Source organism: Rhipicephalus microplus, unplaced genomic scaffold, assembly GCF_043290135.1.
Source record: "Rhipicephalus microplus isolate Deutch F79 unplaced genomic scaffold, USDA_Rmic scaffold_188, whole genome shotgun sequence".
Classification (NCBI taxonomy): Eukaryota; Metazoa; Arthropoda; class Arachnida; order Ixodida; family Ixodidae; genus Rhipicephalus; species Rhipicephalus microplus.
Window position 1 is genome coordinate 157,501 of NW_027464759.1, and position 10,000 is coordinate 167,500.

A 10,000-nucleotide genomic window follows, 5' to 3' on the forward strand; every position below is an offset into this window, starting at 1 on the left:
CGGCTGACGCAGTTTTCGCGCCGCCCCGGCTGACGCGGTTTCGTGCCGCCCCGGCAGACGCGGTTTTCGCGCCGCCCCGGCTGATGCGGTTTTTGCCGCCCCGGCTGACGCAGTTCGGACTTAGCACTTTTCGGCTGTGCCTGGCTGGCGGCCCACTCACTCGATCGCCATGTCTGTTTGCCACAGTTTTCCCGGTGGTGCCGCACCCGGGCTCGCCCCGGCTGACGCAGTTTTCGCGCCGCCCCGGCTGACGCGGTTTCGTGCCGCCCCGGCAGACGCGGTTTTCGCGCCGCCCCGGCTGACGCGGTTTCGTGCCGCCCCGGCAGACGCGGTTTTTTGCCGCCCCAGCTGACGCAGTTCGGACTTAGCACTTTTTGGCTGAGCCTTGCTGGCGGCCCACTCACTCGATCGCCATGTCTGTTTGCCACAGTTTTCCCGGTGGTGCCGCACCCGGGCTCGCCCCGGCAGACGCGTTTTTTTTTTCTTTCGCCCCGGCTGACGCAGTTTTCGCGCCGCCCCGGCAGACGCGGTTTTCGCGCCGCCCCGGCAGACGCGGTTTTTTGCGCCGCCCCGGCTGACGCGGTTTTTTGCCGCCCCGGCTGACGCAGTTCGGACTTGGCACTTTTTGGCTGAGCCTGGCTGGCGGCCCACTCACTCGATCGCCATGTCTGTTTGCCACAGTTTTCCCGGTGGTGCCGCACCCGGGCTCGCCCCGGCTGACGCAGTTTTCGCGCCGCCCCGGCTGACGCGGTTTCGTGCCGCCCCGGCAGACGCGGTTTTTTGCGCCGCCCCGGCTGACGCGGTTTTTTGCCGCCCCGGCTGACACGGTTCGGACTTTGCACTTTTCGGCTGTGCCTGGCTGGCGGCCCACTCACTCGATCGCCATGTCTGTTTGCCACAGTTTTCCCGGTGGTGCCGCACCCGGGCTCGCCCCGGCAGACGCGTTTTTTTTTTTTTCTTTCGCCCCGGCTGACGCAGTTTTCGCGCCGCCCCGGCTGACGCGGTTTCGTGCCGCCCCGGCAGACGCGGTTTTTTGCGCCGCCCCGGCTGACGTGGTTTTTGCCGCCCCGGCTGACGCAGTTCGGACTTTGCACTTTTTGGCTGAGCCTGGCTGGCGGCCCACTCACTCGATCGCCATGTCTGTTTGCCACAGTTTTCCCGGTGGTGCCGCACCCGGGCTCGCCCCGGCAGACGCGTTTTTTTTTTTCCTTCGCCCCGGCAGACGTGGTCCCCCCCCCCCCCCCCCCTCCGTCTTTCTTTTTGTTTTTTTTTTCGCCGCGGCTGAAGTGGATTTTTCGGTGCCTCGACGCCCCGGTAGTCGCGGTTTTTCCGTTTCCGCACGGCCCCGGCTGACGCTGCTCGGTCACAGTCGCCTTTTGTGGTGATTGCAGACTTCTTGAGCGCGGGTGTTTTTTTTTTGTTGTTGTTGTTGTTTTATTACGCATTCGCTCCAGCAGACGCTGTTTAGACTTTTTGTTTCCTCTTTTATCCTGCGACGAGGTGACGAGGTTTATTCGGTGCCCCGCCGCCCCGGCTGAAGTGATTTTTCCTGTCCCGTGCCGCCCCGGCTGACGCGGTTGGGACTTCGCGTTTGTTCGGCCGCCACGGGTTTTGGCGCACTCGCTCGGTTGCTTGTTGTTGCCACTTGTTGCGAACCCAGGTTTCTTGAGCGAGCGCGGGCGTTTTTTCTTCCTTTCTTTCTTTGTTCTATGTGTTAGCGAATCGGCCTTTAATATCACACGAGGACTCACAACCAACAATTTTCAGTTTGAAGTGTAAAAAATCTGCAGGTGTTGACGTAACTGACTTGCCCCGTACCCTTGAGTACATCCATGAAGTTCTCGTAGTACTACTAAATCGCATTATTCCAAGTGGAGAAATTCCCATAAACTTGCAAACCTCTACACGAAAATCGGTGCGCGTGATAAAGTTGAAAATTATCGTCCGATATCAAATGTGCCTTCTATAACACAAATTCTAGGAAAAAAAAAAAAAAAACACTTGTTCGCCGTTTTCTGCGCCGTGACTGGCAGCACTCCGGCGAAGCGAAACGGGGTCGATTCGAGCACGATATCGGCGTCTTTCGACGTGCTCGCCGGCGACCGTCGCACGAGTACGTCGCACGAGCGCGTCTGCCGGGGCGCCGTTTGCGAAGCCGACGCAAAAGTGGGAACCGCCGCTCGGATGATCGCCGCTTTCGGCAGAGTGAGTGTTGGCACTCCGGGGAAGCGAAACAGCGTGAATGCGCCCACGAAATCGGCGTATTTTGAAGTGCCCGCCGGCGACCGTCGCACGAGTACGGTAAACCGCGTCAGCCGGGGCGTAGTTCGGGACGCCGACGAAAAAGTGGGAAGCGCAACTCGGATCTTCGCCGTTTTTGCAGGAGTGAGTGGCGGCCCTCCTGCGAGACCAAGAAGCATCGATTCGTGCACGAATTCGGCGCCTTTCGACGTGATCGCCGGCGACCGTCGCTCGAGTAGGGCAAACCGCGTCTGCCGGGGCGGGCTTCGGGACGCCGATGCGAAAGTGGGAAACGCTGCTCGGATGTTCGCCGTTTTTGGCCGAGTGAGTGCTGGCACTCGGGCGAAGCCAAACGGGGCCGATTACGGCACGATATCGGCGTCTTTCGACGTGCCCGCCGGCGACCGTCGCACGAGTACGGTAAACCGCGTCAGCCCGGGCGGAGTTCGGGACGCCGATGCGAAAGTGGAGAACGCCGCTCGGATCTTCGCCGTTTTTGGAGGAGTGAGTGGCGGCACTCCGGAGAAGCCAAGGAGCGCCAATTAGCGCACGATATCGGCGTCTTTCGACGCGCTCGCCGGCGACCGTCGCACGAGTAGGGCAAACCGCGTCTGCCGGGGCGGGGTTTACGACGCCGACGCAAAAGTGGGAACCGCCGCTCGGATGTTGGCCGTTTTTGGCAGAGTGAGTGCTGGCACTCCGGCGACGCGAAAGAGCGCGAATGCGCCCACGAAAGTGGCGTATTTGGACGTGCGTGACGGCGACCGCTGCAGGAGTACGAAAAACCACGTCAGCCGGGGCGAGCGACACACGGCGGTCTGGGTGCTTATCGCTGCTATTATAGGGGCACCCCGGCAGACGCAGAAAAAAAAAAAAAAATTTCGACCTTCTTTTTTGCTGGTCGAGCTCGGGTAACCCAGGTCGCAATGGGAGCCGCGCACGAAAGCGGCGTCGCGAGACGCGTTCGCGGTCGCTAGTCGCACGAGCTCGGCAACCGCGTCAGCCGGCGCGGAGTTCGGGATGCCGACGGCTAAGTGGGTACCGCTGCTCGGATGTTCGCCGTTTTTGGCCGAGTGAGTGCTGGCACTCCGGTGAAGCCAAGGAGCGCCAATTCGTGCACGATATCGGCGTCTTTCGACGTGCCCGCCGGCCACCGCCGCACGAGTACGGCAAACCGCGTCTGCCGGGGCGGGGTTCGCGACGCGTACGCAATAGTGGGAACCGTCGCTCGGATGTTCGTCGTCTTTGGCCGAGCGAGTGCTGGCACTCCGGCGAAGCGAAACGGGGCCGATTCGGGCACGATATCGGCGTATTTCGACGTGCTCGCCGGCGACCGTCGCACGAGTACGGCAAAGCGCGTCTGCCGGGGCGAGGTTTGCGACGCCGACGAAAAAGTGGGAAGCGCCGCTCGGATCTTCGCCGTTTTTGCAGGAGTGAGTGGCGGCCCTCCTGCGAGACCAAGAAGCATCGACTCGCGCACGATATCGGTGTCTTTCGACGTGCCCGCCGGCCACCGCCGCACGAGTACGGCAAACCGCGTATGCCGGGGCGGGGTTGGCGACGCCGACGCAAAAGTGGGAACCGCCACTAGGATGTTCGCCGTTTTTGGCAGAGTGAGTGCTGGCACTCCGGCGAAGCGAAAGAGCGCGAATGCGCCCACGAAAGTGGCGTGTTTGGACGTGCTTGACGACGACCACCGCAGGAAAACGAAAAACCACGTCAGCCGGGGCGAGCGACCCATGGCGGTCTGGGTGCTTATCGCTGCTATTATAGGGGCACCCCGGCAGACGCAAAAAAAAAAAAAATTTTTTTTCGACATTCTTTTTTGCTCGTCGACCTCGGGTGACCCAGGTCGCAGTGGGAGCCGCGCACGAAAGCGGCGTCGCGAGACGGCTTCGCGGTCGCTAGTCGCACGAGCTCGGCAACCGCGTCTGCCGGGGCGGAGTTCGGGACGCCGACGGCTAAGTGGGAACCGCCGCTCGGATGTTCGCCGTTTGTGGCCGAGTGAGTGCTGGCACTCCGGCGAAGCCAAACGGGGCCGATTCCGGCACGATATCGGCGTCTTTCTACGTGCTCGCCGGCGACCGTCGCACGAGTACGGCAAAGTGCGTCTGCCGGGGCGGGGTTTGCGACGCGTACGCAATAGTGAGAACCGTCGCTCGGATGTTCGTCGTCTTTCGCCGAGCCAGTGCTGGCACTCCGGCGAAGCCGAACGGAGCCGATTCGGGCACGATATCGGCGTCTTTCCACGTGCTCGCCGGCGACCGTCGCACGAGTACGGTAAACCGCGTCAGCCGGGGCGGAGTTCGGGACGCCGATGCGAAAGTGGGAAGCGCCGCTCGGATCTTCGCCGTTTTTGGAGGAGTCAGTGGCGGCACTCCGGTGAAGCCAAGGTGCGCCAATTCGCGCACGATATCGGCGTCTTTCGACGTGCCCGCCGGCCACCGTCGCACGAGTACGGCAAACCTCGTCTGCCGGGGCGGGGTTTGCGACGCCGACGCAAAAGTGGGAACCGCCGCTCGGATGTTCGCCGTTTTTGGCAGAGTGAGTGCTGGCACTCCGGCGAAGCGAAAGAGCGTGAATGCGCCCACGAAAGTAGCGTATTTGGACGTGCTTGACGGCGACCGCCGCAGGAGTACGAAAAACCACGTCAGCCGGGGCGAGCGACCCACGGCGGTCTGGGTGCTTATCGCTGCTATTATAGGGGCACCCCGGCAGACGCAGAAAGAAAAAAAAAATGGGGACATGGCGTGCGTCACCGTGCGGCTTCGCAGCGTTGCCGAAGTCGCCGAGCCCTTCGACTGAGCCGAACGGCGGACAGGGAACGTTGGTCGGCCGTTCTAACCTGTCGGTGCCACGCCGAGACGTCGTTAAGGAAAACCGCGTCGTGGGCCTCTACGACGCCGTCGAGTCGTTGTACGTTTGGTGTCCAGCGTGTCGGCGGCGAGTAGCGGACACGTCGTTCACGACTTCGGTCTTTCGCAGTCGACGCGAACTTGCGGAGAGTCGTGGTGCCTCACGTTTTCGGCAGAAACCGCGGCGGAATTTTCCCGTGCGTGCGCGCACGACCTCGGTGCTGTGCCGTCAGCGTAGTGTTGCACAAACTCGTGGCCTACCCAAGGTGCGGTACGTTTGCGGCCGTATCCTCGGTGGGAATTTCGTGAGTAGGGTCGCAAATTCTACGACCTCGGCGGGTTTGAGAGCGACGTAGACTTGTGGCACGCTCAACATGCCACACGTTTCGGGGCACACCCGCGGTGAAATTTTCTCGAGTACGCTCGTATTAGGGCCCAAGGAGGTCTGGGTACTTATCGCTGCTATTATGTGGGGGTTCTCGTGAGCGGCGTACGCGAAAGCGACCGGGTGTCTGATATGCGGCGGGCTTCGGCCTCGTCAAGCGTGTCCTCGGGTCTGCTCCAGGGGAATCCACGGCAGTCGTCTGCAGCCTCATCCGCTTGATGCGTTAGGGGCTGGTTGTCGGACGGTGCCGTTTTACCACGATATCGAGGTGTGTTCCGTGTCGTCCTCGGGCGATTCAGATGCGAAAGCGCCGAAGACGCGGGCGTGACCCGTCGTCTGGCGGCTTTGCAGTCTCGGCTCCGTTGCTAGTTCCGGCCGGTCCACCGACAGTGCAGCGGGCTTGGGCAACCCGCACGGCGCGACCGAGTCGATGCAACGAAAAAGAGCGAGCATGAACGTGCTTCTTGCCGCACGGCTCCCACTCGTCTTTCGGGAAGGTTGTGCCGTAGCGAGCTCGAACGCCGTCATCTCGGAGTGCAAAATAAGCGTGTTGGGGCGCCTGAAGGTGGCCTCCGCCGCACACAGACTGCGTCCGGCCCGCCGAGGGCGAGGACGGACGCGCAGTCGAACGATTACCTGGTTGATCCTGCCAGTAATCATATGCTTGTCTCAAAGATTAAGCCATGCATGTCTAAGTACATGCCGAAATAAGGCGAAACCGCGAATGGCTCATTAAATCAGTTATGGTTCCTTAGATCGTTTCTTCCTACTTGGATAACTGTGGCAATTCTAGAGCTAATACATGCAGTGAGCCTGGAGCCCTTTGGGTAACGGGTGCTTTTATTAGACCAAGATCGATCGGGTTTCGGCCCGTATTGTGTGGTGACTCTGGATAACTTTGTGCTGATCGCATGGCCACGAGCCGGCGACGTTTCTTTCAAGTGTCTGCCTTATCAACTTTCGATGGTAGGTTACTTGCTTATCATGGTTGTTACGGGTAACGGAGAATCAGGGTTCGATTCCGGAGAGGGAGCCTGAGAAACGGCTACCACATCCAAGGAAGGCAGCAGGCGCGCAAATTACCCACTCCCGGCACGGGGAGGTAGTGACGAAAAATAACAATACGGGACTCTTTTGAGGCCCCGTAATTGAAATGAGTACACTCTAAATCCTTTAACGAGGATCAATTGGAGGGCAAGTCTGGTGCCAGCAGCCGCGGTAATTCCAGCTCCAATAGCGTATACTAAAGCTGCTGCGGTTAAAAAGCTCGTAGTTGGATCTCAGTTCCAGACGAGTAGTGCATCTACCCGATGCGACGGCTCGGACTGAACATCATGCCGGTTCTTTCTTGGTGCACTTCATTGTGTGCCTCGAGATGGCCGGTGCTTTTACTTTGAAAAAATTAGAGTGCTCAACGCAGGCGAGTCGCCTGAATAAACTTGCATGGAATAATAGAACAAGACCTCGTTTCTGTTCTGTTGGTTTTTGGAATACGAGGTAATGATTAAGAGGGACGGACGGGGGCATTCGTATTGCGGCGCTAGAGGTGAAATTCTTGGACCGTCGCAAGACGAACTACTGCGAAAGCATTTGCCAAGAATGTTTTCATTGATCAAGAACGAAAGTCAGAGGTTCGAAGGCGATCAGATACCGCCCTAGTTCTGACCATAAACGATGCCAACCAGCGATCCGCCTGAGTTACTCAAATGACTCGGCGGGCAGCTTCCGGGAAACCAAAGTATTTGGGTTCCGGGGGAAGTATGGTTGCAAAGCTGAAACTTAAAGGAATTGACGGAAGGGCACCACCAGGAGTGGAGCCTGCGGCTTAATTTGACTCAACACGGGAAAACTTACCCGGCCCGGACACTGGGAGGATTGACAGATTGAGAGCTCTTTCTTGATTCGGTGGATGGTGGTGCATGGCCGTTCTTAGTTGGTGGAGCGATTTGTCTGGTTAATTCCGATAACGAACGAGACTCTAGCCTATTAAATAGGTGCGGGGTTCCCAGCACCTTACAACCTTCTTAGAGGGACAAGCGGCTCCTAGCCGCACGAAACAGAGCAATAACAGGTCTGTGATGCCCTTAGATGTCCGGGGCCGCACGCGCGCTACACTGAAGGAAGCAGCGTGTCTTTATCCCTGTCTGAAAAGACTGGGTAACCCGTGGAACTTCTTTCGTGATTGGGATAGGGGCTTGCAATTGTTCCCCTTGAACGAGGAATTCCCAGTAAGCGCGAGTCATAAGCTCGCGTTGATTACGTCCCTGCCCTTTGTACACACCGCCCGTCGCTACTACCGATTGAATGATTTAGTGAGGTCTTCGGACCGATGTCCGGCGCGGCCTTTCGGTTGCGCCGGTCTGTTGGAAAGATGACCAAACTTGATCATTTAGAGGAAGTAAAAGTCGTAACAAGGTTTCCGTAGGTGAACCTGCGGAAGGATCATTAACGGATTGTGAAGGGTGAGCGCCTCAGCTGCGTCTGCGCCCGACACTTTCTGCCGCTGACCCCGTTTGGACGCGGGGTCGGCTTTTCCCCACGGGGCTGCCTGAATGTGGAGCGGCACCCCGTGACAAATTGTTGCGCCCAGCGGACGCCAACACCGCGACCTTGGACGGTCGGCCAGGTGGCGGACGCGGGTACAAACGGCGCAACGCACTCATAGGTCGGCTTTCGACCCGCCACTGCACCGTGGCTCGAAGCGCTCGAAATGCGCGACCCGACCGCTGCGGGACCGCCTAGTACTGTAAACAGGAGCGGCGGAGCGCGAACGGCGAGTCGTGGTTACGTCGGTAGAAGGCGAGGCTGCGCGTTCCCGAAACGCCAGCCGAGTGCCCTCCCGACCGTTCGAGCGTGCAAGAACGAGACCCGACAATCGCGCGGCGACTGCCAAGTACGAGAGGAACGGCACAAGCGTCGGCGGTCGGTCAAGGAACTGGCGATGTGACGGGTCCGCTGTGCACCAGTGCATACCGTCCCGCCGTCCGCGGCAAGCGCCTCCGCGTCCTCGGGTGACGGAGGCTGCCGGTCGGTTCTTGCAGGCGAGGGATCTCGCTGGCACCGGTTCGCGTTGACGCGCGGCCGGTCATGGCACGGCGATGCGACGGCCGAGGTGCGCAGTACTCGATGGAGGAACCGCACGCTCCGATGACCGTCCCGCCCTCCGCGGCGTATGCGTACCGACCGTAGTGGTTGCAGCAGCGCCGGCCGGCTTTTGAATTCGCCACACGAAACACGGTGCGAGATCGCGGTTAGGGGAGCGTCGACGTTGCCAGGCGTTTTGCTTGCTGCCGAGGGAAAGGCGGCACGGCCACGTCGCGCTCGTCGCGATTAGCGGGTCTGCGCGCTTTGGGAAGGTGCCGCAACGACTTGCCGAAAGAGGAAGCACGGAAGAACGAGGGACTTGGACGTCCCGACAATTGAACGCACTTGCGGCCAGGCCCTTGCTGGCTTCGTTCTTCCGCCTCGAGTAGGCTCGTACGCGGCTCCGGCGCCGAAAGTGGTCCTTGGCACCGACTTCGGTGGACGTGGGAAGTGCCGCGCAAGTACGGCGCGCCTGGCTCCACCTGTTGGCTAAAGTAGGCAGCCGGATCGGCATTTTGGTGTGCGGTGGCAAACCGTGGATGCGAAAAAAGCTTGTGCGATTTCGTGGAACAAAAAGCGGGGGTCCCCCTTTTTATGCGGAGGAGACCGACCCGCCCGCCGTGGTGAACCGCGACGCCACGGTAAAAACGGGAGAGGCTTGTCGATGGGACCGTGCATCCCGCGCTCCACGGAGGCCGGGAGGCGGCCGCCCGAGGAAATGTGTAGCCGTCGAGGCCCGCATCTGCGTGCACTCTTATCCAAATGGGTGTACCGCAGGCATTTTCTGGTTAGGCGGGCCAATGAGAGCGAGCACACAACGATACCTACGGGTCCGGCTTGGAGAACCGGCTTCGACGCCTCCCGAGTATTTATAGAGGGGTGGACCACGAAAGCACTCGCAAGTAGCGGAAGCGAAACGCCGTCCGAAACACACCGTTTGCTCGATTTGCGGCAGCCGAAAAAGGCGCGGCAGAGTTTTGGAGTCCAAGCGTGCGCTGAAAAGCGCCCTTCTTGGCCACTGTTTGGCCGAGTGCCAGAAACGTTTGGTTTTGACTGTACGGAATTGAACAAACACTTTTTCACGACTCTAAGCGGTGGATCACTCGGTTCTCGGGTCGATGAAGAACGCAGCCAGCTGCGAGACTTGGTGTGAATTGCAGGACACACTGAGCACTGATTCTTTGAACGCACATTGCGGCCTTGGGTCTTCCCTTGGCTTCGTCTGTCTGAGGGTCGGATCACATATCAAGAGAGCCTTCGGCGCACAAGGGAACGTGAGCCGTCGACTCGTTTTGACCGCGTCGGCAACACGGACAGCACGCTGAACACCTCACAGCGAGCGCCAACAGCGGCCACTCAAGGGCGAGACGGTGGCGACCGTCGTGCCAGAGCCCAACCGAAACGGGGGCGACCGACTGCATTGAGGATGTGGCAC

General features: G+C 60.0%; 2 non-coding genes across 2 annotated transcripts; both read left to right on the top strand.

Moving 5' to 3' along the window:
• Nucleotides 1-6,114: 6,114 nt before the first annotated feature.
• Nucleotides 6,115-7,929, top strand: LOC142791799 (small subunit ribosomal RNA). Its single transcript, XR_012890427.1, has one exon. It is a non-coding gene; the product is annotated as a small subunit ribosomal RNA (ribosomal RNA).
• Nucleotides 7,930-9,648: 1,719 nt separating this feature from the next.
• Nucleotides 9,649-9,801, top strand: LOC142791772 (5.8S ribosomal RNA). The gene has a single exon (XR_012890401.1). It is a non-coding gene; the product is annotated as a 5.8S ribosomal RNA (ribosomal RNA).
• Nucleotides 9,802-10,000: the final 199 nt, after the last annotated feature.